Below are 14,180 nucleotides of genomic sequence, written 5' to 3'. Positions count from 1 at the left end.
CCCAAGCATACTCAAAGCAGCAGATAGGAGGAAGAAATCTTTGAGCGTTTCCTGCTTGCACCCACATCTTTCTCTGCACAGGAATCTCTCAAACACTGCTTATTTAAAACAAAAACATGGTCTTCTCTATGGGAGTCATGTCATTAACGTGTCCAGGCAAGGAGGCTGCAAGAATCCATGGTAAGGATTTGTGCAGTGGAATGCAGAAAACATGCTCTGGTGTGGAGCTTGGGAGTATTCCTGGACTCAGAAAATGGAAACTCAGTGGGAACAGAAAAGAACCTTCAACTGTGCAGGTATTTTCTGCTAAAATGTTTAGAAATCAGAGAGAGAGAGAGAGAGAGAGCTCTGCACATGGCCTTATTTACACAGCACTCCACCCCCTGTCCTTTTGTGTACATTTTCCCCAAATCCAAAAGTCGTCCCCACCTCCAATGGTCAGTTTGTTGAAATCAGAGTCAGGCATATAATTTCCTTCCACTCCTAGTCTCAGAGGCCGTCACCTCCTTATACATGGAAGGGGCGCTTGCTCACCTTAGCTGCAGCCACATTTTTTAGTAGACGGTTTGTGCTGGATTGCTCACTCTCTCTTCTATTGCCTGTCTTGCTCCCACTCAAGAGCAAAATAGGTCTGCCAGCTCACACCAACATCTATGTAAGTAGCTGTTTTATTGCAAAGGACTAGAAAGGGAAATTGCTGAGTTGCAAGTTATTACAACACTTAGAACAATGGAATCCCCAGGACTTAATAGGGATATTGGTTTCTTATCTCACTACATATGCTAACCAACCTTTACTCCTGTATTCTCACCAATCCCCCAGAAAGGTCATACTTCTTCTTTGTTTCTTTTTTTTTAATAATAGATTAGAATAGTAGATTGTAATCTAATGAATAGTAGAATGTAATGTAATTTGGAATGGTAGACTGGAATGTATTCCTCTGGTCTGGGGACAAGGGAGATAACTTTACACAGCCAATTGTCCCAGTTCAAAGAAGAAGATGCTGTAAGGTTGTCTTCATGCTTGAGGGGAGACAGATGGAGTGTAATGGCCTCAGTTAATTACTCCCAGCATTCCACAATTAAGGATACTTCTGCCCATCAATCTCCAATTTTGACATTTATTTATTTCATTATGTTTTCCCTTTGGAATTAAACCCAAACAAATGGTAACTGTATAAACTAAGCTTGTTATTCCTATTTGGTCCTTGAATCTGATAAACATCTTCATTATGCTATAAGCTAATTTATTGCTCACCCTCTACCTATATGTATGGACTGGTAATTTCCATTTCATTGTATCTGAAGAAGTGTGCGTGCACACGAAAGCTCATACCTTGAAGAAAACTTTGTTGGTCTTACAGGGGCCCCTGGACTGTAAATTTGTTCTGCTGCTTCAGACCATGATGGCTATCCACCTGAATTTAGCATCTGTCTAGTCTTGCATCTTGTTTCCCCACAGTAGTCAACCACATGCCCCAGAAGCAGAGGCACAGAGGTCCCTTGGAGTTCCTCACAGTCTGTTTGGTTTTCACCATCCTGGATAAACCTGGCCATTTCACCACTCTCCCATCCTGATTATTTATGAACAAATTAAATAGCACCGGTACCAATTCTAATCCTTATGGGACTCCACTTCTTACTTTCCTCCATCCATTGTGAGAATTGTTCATTTATTCCTACCCTCTGCTTCCTGTGGTTTAAGCAGGTACTAATCTACAAGAGGACCTGTCAGAACTCTGAAGGTTTTGAGGGTCTTTGTCAAAGGCCTTTTGAAAATTCAAATGTGTTTACTGGATTGCTGTTATTCACGTCCTCTATAATGCTTGAGAAACTTCAGAAAGCTGGTGAGGCAGAACTTCCCTTCATGGAAGCCCTGCTGATTGTTCCTCAGTGGGGCTCGTTCCTCTATATGCATAATAATGTCTACCTTTAGAAATGATTTCTATCAGCTTTCCAGGAATAGGCATCAGGTTAACTTGCTTCTAATTTCCAGGTTTCCCCCAGAACCCTTTTTAAAAATTAGCAAATTGTTTGCAACTTTCCAACCTTCTTTTGGTGAGGCTGATTTTAATAACGAGTTGAATAGTATTGTTGGAAGAAAAACATTTAACATTTGAGTTCTTTAAGAAGTTTGGGTGGGTGCTATCTGGACCCAGTGATGTATTCATTTTTAATTTGTCAATTTGCCTTAGAACTTTGTTTTGTGTCACCTCAATTTGATTTGGTTCTTCAGACACATCTCTGCAAATAGCAGTTCCAGGGTGTGTAATTGTCACACATCTTCCACAGCAAAAAGAGATGGAGAGAAACAGTTCAGCTTCTCTGCAGTCTCCCTGTCTTCCTTTGCAGTCCGTTTACTCCTTTCCCATCCAACAATCCAACTGCCCAGTTTCCTGCTTCTGATTTAATTTTAAAAATCTTATTTTTTTTTGTCTTGATGTTTTTAGCAATCAATTGTTTTGCCCACTTTATCATGAACTTTCATCTGTTTAGACAGAGTCCATGCATCTTCTTTTTCAGCTCATTTAGGCACGACGTCCACATTGTAAAGGGAGCCAGTCTTGCCTTTTATGGTTTCCCTGACTTTGCTCATGAATCATGCTGACATTCCTCTTCTGTGGAACCTTTCCTACTCTGTACTACACGTTCTGAGCTTCAATTATCTTGCATCCTGAAGGGATTTGACCCTCTTTTCTTTTGAACTGACTTTTGATTGATCTTTTCTTGGCCTCCCCAAAGACCTAATTTCTTCTGCCACCTTGTGTGTGCGGGTGTACACACACACACACACACACAGCCCCCTTTAGGTAAGATGCATCTTGGTAATTTCTGCTTCCAGCTAGCCCTCCTGCCAGTTCTGGTGGAGAGAAGCAGAAAATGTCTAACTGAAGTCACTTCCATCGGGCCTTCTAGCCTCAAAAGATCACCTCTTGGTGCTAGAAAGGCAACTTACTGGAAAGGAGTAAAACAGGAGTCCAGTGAATTTATCCGTAAGGAGGCTTTTCACTAGGGGCCCAAACATCGGCTTTATCTGTATCTGTAGTATGTAAGTCTTTCCAGTAGGTGGCAATCTTTGGCTGCCAAAGGTTTTTGTGCCTTTCCAGAGGAAATCTGCCTGTAAAATTCTGTTTTCCTTTAGCACTTTATTAATGGTGGTCCCTTCTTAAGGTGGAATTTCCCTTCTTTAAAAAAAATTATACATGGTGGGGACTGACATGACACATGAACATTTGAAGCTGCCTTATACTGAATCAGAGCCTTGGTCCGTCAAGGTCAGTATTGTCTACTGAAACTGGAAGTGGCTCTCCAGGTCTTAGGCAGAGGCCTTCCACATCATTTTCTACCAGAAGAGAGTAAGTGCAGAAAAACCAGCGTAAAGGCATTAAAATTGGCAGGGCATTCAGAATAGGTTGGGAAGGGGCTTGTGGTGGGCCCTAAAGATGGACTGTAGCTCAAAGCATTAGAGGGTCCCAATATATGCCACGGCAGGGAAAGATCTCTGCTTGATGAGAGACCCTGGTGAGCAGCTGCTAATCGGCACAGCGGCGAACTCAGTTCTTCGAGTCGATGCCAGCTGCAATCAGTTCCACGCCCAGTAATGCCACAAGACCCCATCCTCACAGCAAGAGGCCAGCAAGAGATGTGCTTGCAGAGCAACTTGAGACTGTGGTTTGAGCAAGAGTATCCACGGCAGCGTGGCTCGTTGGGTGACGTCATCTGGCTTGTCCACTCAGGACTACGCAGTCCCAATGGGAAAAACTTGCCTTTGTTCTGTGCCTGGCTGGGGTGTGTGGGGGGGATGGCTGTAAAAGGTGGCGTACAGTCTGCCTTGATTTCAGCATGGGACCCTTAGCGTTCTCCCAGACTGCTTTGTTTACATTACTTACTTCATTTATACCCCGCCTTTGTCCCCAGTGGACCCAAAATGGCTTATATTGCTGTCTTCTCCATTTTATCCTCACAACAACCCTGCGAGGTAGGCTAGCCTGAGAGTGTGACTGGCCCAAAGTCACCTAGCCGACTTCCAACCACCACATCACACTGGCTCTTGAATCCTTTTGACCGACCCTGTCATCCCAGTTGCTGTAACCTCAAGGCTCGGCTCCCATAAGGCTCCTGGGGTGAGGAGAAGAGGAGGGAAACAATAGATCTTTGAAACGGTCTTCCTTTAGCAGCCATCACAGACAAAACTTGCTGGGATCATTTGGCCAGTAATTCCTCCTTGTCTGTTCCTTCCCACCTCCGCGGTTGCCCTGCTTCCCTTCGCTCTCCCACCTCCCGCGTCCTCTTCCGTGCCCTTCCGCTTCATTGATCACAGCCTTTCTCATGGTTCCATTTTGTCCCTTTTGGCTTGACTGATCCTTGGCTGCAGCTTCTGCAGAGCTAGCAGAAAAGCTCTGGGGGCTGATGTGGGCAGGTGGCCAGACAGGTGGGCACAGGACCAAAACTGTCCCTGGGGTGGGGGCAGCCTGGGTCAGACGTGCGCCCTGTCACTTGCACGAGCCAACTATTAGCCATCGGAGGGTGCTTGGGCCAAGAGCAGGCTGGCCTGACTTCTCTGTCTCTGTGCTTCTCTTTTTCCTGCTCAGGCTGAGAGGCAGCCTGCTCGTGATGCCGGGCTCTGTCCCACACTCACTCGCACCTCACTCTCGCCTGTTAGCTGAAATCGCTCTCCGTCTGCATACTTTTCACTTACTTAAAAAGAATCCCAACAGATTGTAATCCTTTTACACCTCCCCACCACCACTGTTCACTAACTGCAACTGGCTTGCTGTGCTTCTGCTGAACAGCATGCTGGAGTGGTTAGTGTGTCAAACTAGGATCTGGGAGACCCAGGTTCGAACTTCCGCTCTGCCATCGACTCTGCTGGTCCCACCCTCTCGGCCTAACCAGCTCACAGGGTTGTTGTGATGATAAGACGGAGGACAGGAAAGCACTGTAAGCCACCTTGGGTCCCCCTTGGGGATAAATGTGGGGTGTGCGTATTTAAATAGACACATAAATACATTTTAGAAGGGGAATGTTTTAAAAAAAGACATGGCTTTTCCCTTTAAAATATGTATAATGATGCACAAGGCCCCATTTTGACTGGTGAAACCAAGAGGGGTTAGAAGGGTAATTCTCCTCTCCCTACCCAGCTGTGATCCAAACTGGTACTGCACAGGCAAACAGTTTATCTTTTACAGAGTTCTTCCTCTTACTCATTTTGGCCTAGTGTGGAGAAAAGCAGCACGTGGACAAAAGGGCCCCTCAGAGATAGTTTGGTGCAACAGTCTTAATGAGGAAGCCAAATCAATGTGGACTGGAAGACACGACCACCAATTTGTGGGAAAGTTTCAAGCCCCCGAGCAATTAATGTCTCCGTGTCAAGCTGAATGAGACTGGAAGGAAGGAATCTTCCCCAGGGGATGTGCATGCTGGACCTGGTGAAATGAGGAAGGTGTCATGTGGGCAGTTCACAACTCCTTTATCTGCTCCTAGGAAGGAAATGGGGAAGAATTCTCTCTGCCGCTTGTGAGTGAGTGGAGAACTGAACAGTAGGAGCTAGGGCAGCAGCCTCCATTACAGCTGAATGTTAACTATCAGACCAATTAAGCATTGGAACAAGCTGTCCAGAAACAGCTGGAATGTGCATCAAGGGAGATTCTTAGGGAGAACCAAGTCATCCACAGTCTTGCTGAACAAGCCAAAGCACATAGTCTCATTTCTGTTACATAAATGGGCAAAGCAGCTTTAATCTGTAGCCTCCTGTACCACATGGATCCTTCACTTCTCAGAGAATCTCAGTCGCAGCCACCCTTTGGAATGGGCAGTGCTGTCACCGAAGTCTGCCACACCATGCAGAAGAGTCAAGCAGTTCTCACTGACTCACTCTAATTTTCTCACCACCAGTGTGGTGTGGTGGTTAGAGAGTTGAACTGGGATCGGAGAGGTTCAAACCTGCCATGGGAAGCTTGCTGGGTGACCTTGGGCCAATCTCTCTCTCTTAGCCTAACCTACTCCCTGACCTGGATTGCGCAGGCTAGCCCGATCTCATCCTATCTTGGAAGCTAAACAGGGTCAGCCTTGGCTAGTATTTGGAAGGGCAACCTCCAAGGAATACAAGGGTCATGACACAGAGGCAGGCAACGGCAATCCCCCTCTGAACAGTCCCTTGCCCTCAATCCACCTCTGAAACGTCTCTTGCCATTAAAAAACAAGTCTAGCTCGCCACCTAGTGGTGCATAACACTGAAAGAGCTAGAACTTCTGGCTGGCAGACAATCTTAGGATCTCCTGGCTATTCTACACACAATGCCATAATTAATTAATTAGCCTAACTTACCTCACGGCATTCTCATGAGGATAAAATGAAGGAGAGAAGAACGGCTAAGCTGCACTGAGTCCTCATTAGGGAGAAAAGCGGGGCATAAATGAATAAGAGATAACTCTTGTTGCTGCTGTGACTGCAGATGCCGGGTAGTGGCAACAGGGCACCCATAGGGCAGTTTACAGTTGCCACCGGCCTCTGCCTAGAGCTGCACAGTCAGAGCCTCAGTGGCAGAGGAATGTTTGCAAGAAGAGGAGACAGTTTCATCATCATCATCATCATCATCATCATCATCATCATCATCATCATCATCATCATCATCATCATCAGTATTCAATTTATACCACACCCTATCCCACAAGTGGGCTCAGGGCATCTTACAACATAAAGTCCATAAAGCAACAAAACCAGTCAATGGCATGATAGACAATATCAACAAACTTCGTGCCTCGAATCAGGCGCATGTAGGTACTCCAGAAAGCTCCAGTGCCCAATAATATTATCTAAAACATCAAGGCCCTGGGGAGAGGAGGCATGAACAGGGGAGGCCAGAATGGCTGAACGTCCGCCACCTCAACCAAAAGCCTGGCAAAACAGCTCCATTTTACATGCCCTGCGGAACTGTAACAAACCCCGCAGGGCCCTGATCTCAGGGGGGAGCACGTTCTACCAGGTTGGGGCCAGGGCCGAAAAAGCCCTTGCCCTGGTTGAGGCTAAGCGGACGTCCCTCGGGCCAGGGATCACCAGGAAGTGTTGATCGGAACAGCCTAAAACTCTTTGGGGTTCCTATGGGGAGAGGCGTTCCCGTAGGTATGATGGTCCCAGGCCACATAGGGCTTGAACCGGATCTGGTATTTGGTCGGCAGCAAAGGGATCATTGTCAGCAGGTGTGCCGCTGCATTCTGCACTAGCGGCAATTTCCAGATCAGGCCCAAGGGTCGCCCTGAGTGGAGTGAGTTGCAGTAATCCAGCCTGGAAGTGACCATTGCAGCTAAGTCCTGAGGAGTGAGATAGGGAACCAACTGCCTGACTTGCCAGAGATGATCTGGCAGCCAGAGTAACCTGGGCCTCCATGGTAAGCGAGGGATCCAGCACCACCCTCAGACTCCTTACCCATGGCACTGGCACCAGTGGTGGTGCCCCAGCGAAGACTGGGCATCTGATCCCTGGCCCTCAGTCCCCCACGGTTCAGGTGCAGGACCTCTATCTTCGTTGGATCCAGTTTTAGCCGGCTCTGCTGCAGCCATCCAGTCACGACCTCTAATGCTGTCCAGAATTTCTGGGGCAGTGTCTGGCTGGCCATCCATCAACAGATAGAGATGAATGTCATCTGCATAGTGATGACGAAATGGTCACTACTTCTTCGATCTGCTCTTTTTCTCCACAAGGCACCGGTGGTGGTGCCCCAGCGAAGACTGGGCATCTGATCCCTGGCCCTCAGTCCTTCACGGCTCAGGTGCAGGACCTCCATCTTCGTTGGATCCAGTTTTAGCCGGCTCTGCTGCAACCATCCAGTCACGACCTCTAATGCTGTCCAGAATTTCTAGGGCAGTGTCTGGCTGGCCATCCATCAACAGATAGAGATGAATGTCATAGTGATGACGAAATGGTCACTACTTCTTCGATCTGCTCTTTTTCTCCTGTGTGCACTGTGTGTGTGCTTGTAAGGGTGGATGGGGGTCTTGGGGGTCTTCCACAAGACAGGGATTCTCAGGAGTGCTCTTGTTGCCTCCACAGCTGCTGATTCAGTGCAACAGCAACAAGGCTTTCCACAGGGTAGGATGTCCTTCAGCTTCCCTGCCTGAAACCCCCAGAGCAGCTGTTCCTCTTCCCCTCTGTGCCACAAGGGAGGGCCAGTGGTTAAGAGGGTTGGACTAGTGTCTGGGAGACCCCTTGGTTCAGCACTCCATTTGTGATCTTGGTGGGTGATCTTGGGCCGCTAATACTTTCTCAGCCTAACCTACCTCGAAGGGTTGTTGTGAGCATTAAATGAAGGTAGAAGAGAACAACATATGCTGGTTTGGGTCCCCACTGGGGAGAAAGACAGGGTACAAATGAAATAAATCATTTTTTGTAAATCAGAAATTCACAAATCACTATATAGCATTATAACTCTATAATGAATTGTCAGTTAACAGTTTTTTTTTAAAAAAATGAAACAGCTGTCTCTTCTGTGGCACAGTGGCAGGGATGTCAGTTGTGGGGTACTGAGGTGGGGAAAATGGTTCTGTTGTGGTTGGGACTGAGGGAGACCTGGACTTTCCTGTCCACACAGCAGCCACTCTGGAATTGCTGTTATCTTTCCAAAAAGATTTTTGTAAAGCAGATTAAGGAGGGAGAGAGCAGTCAAGCCGGGGTCAAGCAGGAGGGTGCTTGAAAACACTGCAAAGCTGTATGGAAGCAGGGTGGGGGGGGGAACCCTCTTTTCCCACTAGTGACCAAACCAGATTGAACACTCCGTGTGCAGTGGCCCCCTCTGTCCCTCCTTGCGGGAACTGCACCTGAGGTGAGACCCCTGCTTCTGTGAGGACAGCGGCGGCTGGGCCCAAAGGTGTGAACAGCAAGTCAGTGAGTTCAGAGCACCTTCCCTTGAAGTGCCAGTTCCGGGCACAACAGATTTTTGGTTTAGAGGGTGGGATGAAAATCTCTCACCTTGAAGCCAGCTGCACCTCTCTCCTCATCGAGACCAGGTGCCTCAGGCCATATCTTCCCCCAGTGTGAACGGGAAGAACACATTAGTCATGCTATTATCTAGGGTATTAGAGGGCCAAGTAAACAGGTTTGACAGTTAGCAAGGTTAACGACCAAGTCTCAGTGGCGAACTTGGTGTTCCCTCTTGGGCATTAATCTAAATCACTTTATGGCTGAGAATCTTTTCAAGCTGTGCTGTACACCAGCCGAATCCCTTTGCATTTGCGCACTGTGGGAAACTTGTGCGAGGGGGAGGAGGAGGGGGAGGGGGAGCCTGGCGGAGGCAGAGGGTTCGATGGTGCGGCCTCGCCCTGGAGCCAGGCGTGCAGGCAGGGCCATCTGCAGCAGCTCCTTGCCGTGGCCCTGCCGTCCCATCTTGCCTACCCCCGCCATCTCTGCCCATGACCTTGCGTCTGTGGCGTGGCATCTGGGCAAAGCTACCACCGTGCATTAATAACGGATGGCTTCACTAGCTTAGTGGAGAGGCTCTCCTCTGGCTGTACTTTTCAGCAATCAGACAGTGCCAGAGCTTGTCTGAGAGGAGCACTCCTATTACCATGGCTCCAGGCGAGCTCAGCGCTGCTGCAGGAGTCTGCCGTCTTCTTCCTGCCCACCAGGCCTTTTGAATGCCATGCAGCACCACATTGGGCTTTCCTGGAGGGCTAATCGTAGCTTGCTGGAGCTTCTAACAGGGCTATTTTTGGGCATGAATGCACAGGAATGGAGTTCCGGCTGGCTCCTGAGTTGGCCACGCCCAGCAGGAACTCATTAGCATAATAGGCCACACCTAACAGCAGACACTCATTAGGATTGGCTACATTAGGGGTGTGTGGCCTAACATGCAAAGAAGTTCCTGCTACAAAAAAGCCCAGGGTTTTGACAACAAAGTAAACAGAATAAGAAGCAAAAGGTGGGTGTGGTTGGATGACCACACTTCTGGTAACATGTTGGGTGTGGCCTAATATTCTAATGAGCTGTGCTGTCAGAGGTGTGGCCTAATATGCTAATAGGTTTCTGCTGTTGGGTGTGGCCTATTATGCTAATGAGTTCCTGCTGGGCTTTTTCTACAAAAAAAGCCCTGGAGGTATACCTCTGAGTACCAGAGGCTGGGGATATATAACTAGGGAACTGCAATGCCCTGCTTCAAGGCTTCTCTAAGGGCTTCTAGCTGGCTGGCTTCTATTGCAAACAGGATGCAGGGATGGATAGATCTTTTTGGTGTGATCCTCCAAAGCAAGCCTTAGATGTTCGCATTGTGCAACATATGAAACAGGGATGCTGTTGGAATGGGGCTGCTACCCTATCCCCCGTTTACCCTGGGAACTCATTTGTCATAGGTTAAAGATAGAAAAGGGGCTGCAGTGGCTCAGAGATTAACAGGGTGAGCTGCAGACTGGAAGGTCTGTAGTTCGGCAGTTCGAGACTTGAGTGCCGCATGATGGAGTGAGCTCCCGTCTGTGGCCCCAGCTCCTGCCAACCTAGCAGTTCGAAAGCAAGAAATTGCAAGTAGATAAATAGGTGGGAAGGTAACAGCGTTCCATGCACCTCGGTGTTTACTCAAGCCGGCCACATGACCACGGAAATGTCTTCGGACAGCGCTGGCTCTTCGGCTTGGAAACGGAAATGAGTACCGCCCCCTGGAGTTGGATTCGACTAGCTTTTGAGCAAAGGAAACCTTTACCTTTAAACATAGAAAACTTCTGCAACTTAGTATGCAAAATTCAGCTTCCCCTCCCCTCCTCTCTCATGTCTTGGGCTTTATCTCCTGTATCCATAGGGTAATTACGTCACAATGACAGCAGAACTTGAGCAAAACAAAATGGAGTCCTGTGGCATCTTAAAGACTAGCAGGTTTGAGGAATGAGCTTTCATGAGCTACAGTCCACTCACTAGATGCACCTCAAGTAGCACAAATATATTACTGATCATTGGAATCTGGTTCCTGGGATTGGGTCGTTTTTATGGTCTTGGCCTAAACTAGAATGCTTATGACAAAAGGAATGATAACGCTTCTTAATAAAATGTATCAAAGGACTTTTGCTTCTGCGCTGTCAAGTAATTTAACATGTATAGAGGCCCCAACAAGTGTCAGATCTGGATAATGCACTTAAACCTACCAATAAATTCTAGCTGAACAAAGTCCAAGTCCAGTGGGGCACCTTTAAGACCAACAAAGTTTTATTCAGGGTATTAGCTTTCATGTGCATGCACACTTCTTCAGACACATTGAAATGGAAGTTGCCAGTCCATACATATAGATAGAGGGTGTACAGACTGGCAACTCCCATTTCATTGTATCTGAGGAAGTGTGCGTGCACACAAAAATTTATACCTTGAAAAAAACTTTGTTGGTCTTAAAGGTGCCCCTGGACTCAAACTTTGTTCTGCGGCTTCAGACCAACATGGCTATCCCAACTGAATCTGTCTTCTAGTTGAAAAGTTTCTCATTGGAACATTCTGGTTGAAGTCCCTTTGTTGAACAACAATGACTTTAAGGTCAGCAACAGAATGTCCTGGTAGATGGAAATATTCTGTCCCAGATTTCTGGAAGTGGCCATTTTTTATGTCAAATTTCTATCTGTTTATTCTTTTGCACAGAGACAGACCTGTTTGTTCTATGCAGACAACATACTATTAAGGCTAAATGTCACTTTGGTGGATGAGTTTGTTGTGCATAGAAATGTCACAAACGACTCCTTTTTTATGGAACAAAGTTTGAGTCCAGTGGCACCTTTAAGACCAACAAATTTTAATGATGGGTATAAGCTTTCATGCATACTTTCTGGAAAAGTGCAACAAAGTTTAATGATGGGTATAAGCTTTCATGAATACTTTCTGAAAAAGTGTGCATGCATATGAAAACTTATACCCAGAATTAAACTTTGTTAGTCTTAAAGGTGCCACTGGACTCAAATGCTGTTCTATTCTATTGCTTCAGACCAGCACGGCTACCCACCTGCCCGAATGTACCTTTTGTGTTTCATGTGCTTATTTAAACCCGCTCTTCAGTCCTCCCCTTTTGGTGTGCATAGTTGCTGAAGTGGGCTGTATCTTGCTATAAATCAACTAGTCGTTATGGTCTACTGCATGGGGTTGCCAACCTCCAGGTAACACCTGGAGATCTCCAGCTATTACAATTGATCTCCAGACAACCAAGATCAGTTCCCTGGAGAAAATAGCTGCTTTGGAGGATGAATTTTATGGCATTATATCCTACTGAGGTTCCCCCCCCCCCAGCCTGCCCTCCCCAGGCTCCACTCCCCCAAATCTCTAGGTATTTCCTAACCCAGAGCTGGCAACTGAATCCACCAGAATCCTTTTTTTTGGGGTCTTGACAGGCTAATAGTGTCCCCCACAGCAATTTGTCTTTAAACACTGTGAGATTCAGAGCCCATGTTTGCTTCAGTTCTCTGACACCTCTGACATTATTTCCCAGACTGTCTGCCAATGTTCCCTCTAAGCTGAGTTAGTGTGAGCTAGCTCACACTAACTCAGCTTAGAGGGAACATTGCAGTGTCTGCTATGGTTGCGGCAGGATTGTTCACCTACTGTAGCTTGGATTGTATGGAACATTTCTACCAACCAAAAGGAGAAGCATTCCATATGTGTGTGTGCAAGTTGTGTTCCGCTGATGGAAATCCTTCTGTTGGTGGAAATGGTTTGTAGGATTAACCCATTAACTCACCACTCTTTAGCAGCTTGTAGATTACTGTGGGATGTCCACCAATAAGACTTTTCTTTTCCCATTTCTTCAGCCAGAGATCTCCTGATCTCCTTAGACTGATGCTATGGCAATGCTGCTGGCAAAATTATTTAGAAACAACAACAGAATGTCCGTCACCACCTGGGACCCTGACTGCAACTGGTATTCCTTTCTCCTTCTGCTCTGTGCAATGGTTATCAAGTGGAAGATTGCAACTCGTGGACTGTGAGACCACAAAGGAGGATGAGGTGAGTTGAGCAGGGCAGGAGTCTCTGGGGGACTGGATGGCAAATTTGGCTGGCCTCTGCATAATGTGTGAAATGGCCGGGGAATGTAGCCTGTCGCTCAGTAGTGCTATATATTTATGAATACTAAACCTGAAAAATAATATATAAACTTTTCCATTAACTGATGTGAAATTTCTGCATTGTATGGTGGAGAGAGGCAAAGTAGTATGGAGTTACTTTTTGAGTCCCCATAAAGTACAGTAAGTTTAGAAGTGGGTCCTGAAAAGGGTCGCAAGTTTAAAAGTCAGTCCCATCAAATCACTGGACAAGAATGTTGGCCTGAACAGTATGTTTGGAGATAGCAGGCTTAGAACCTTTAGAGCGAAGTAGAAAAGCCTTCGTTCAGCCTGTCTCCTTTCGGAGTTTGTTTTTTCCAGATTTTGGAATGGTTCCATCTGCCAAGGTCAGTGTGTTTCCCCCCACCCCCCGCCCACATGCAAGAGGCAGAACTCTTCAAAGCCAAGGCTGAAATGAACACAGCAAGATCAGACAAAAACGTTTTACTAATGGGCACTTCATGGCCCCCCTTTGAAATGTGCTGCTGAGGAACCACCCCCTGCCAAGCAAATGGGCACAGGGCAGTCTGGTCTGGCTGCACTGGGGGTGGTGGTGCTGGGGTTCTGCCAAGGGTGAGAAGGCGTCTCATTCTCAGTCACCCACTCTACAGGCACGGGGGTGGGGGTGGGGGTTGGGCTTTCAGTTGCACTGAGGGTTCTGCAGGCTGCATTTCTTCCTGGATTACATCTTAAACCAGCATTTTTCTCTCCCCCTCTACTGACATACAGAAAACGTCCTTCAGAATGGCAAATTCCACCCAGCGGTTGGTTCAGATTGCCACTCCTTCTCCCACCCTCTCCCCATCCCAATGTCTTCTGTAAGGGACAGGCCAGCCCCGTATGTCTATTAAGGATGCAGCAGCCACTGGCGTTCGGCAGATGTCTCTGACATGCCTGTCCCATGCTGAGCCCTGGCAGCTTGTTGTCTTGAAGATTTTGAACATGATTCACATCATTTGGCCCCTCAGGATGCAAGAACGGCTTTCCCCCCAAAGGAAGTGTAGCTCCGATGTCCTCGAAGAACCAGAGGGTGGTGTCCAACCAACACACCACCTGGTGCCGTCGGCAGGGTCTGGGAGAAATCATGGCTGGGGTGGTAAGTCGTGCCTCACAGAGGAGAGGGTAGGAAGAA

The sequence above is a fragment of the Gekko japonicus genome, unplaced genomic scaffold (assembly GCF_001447785.1).
Source record: "Gekko japonicus isolate JY-2015 unplaced genomic scaffold, Gekko_japonicus_V1.1 scaffold19, whole genome shotgun sequence".
Lineage (NCBI taxonomy): Eukaryota > Metazoa > Chordata > Lepidosauria > Squamata > Gekkonidae > Gekko > Gekko japonicus.
The sequence above is the reverse complement of the archived record's forward strand: the minus strand, read 5'-3'. Positions refer to the sequence as shown.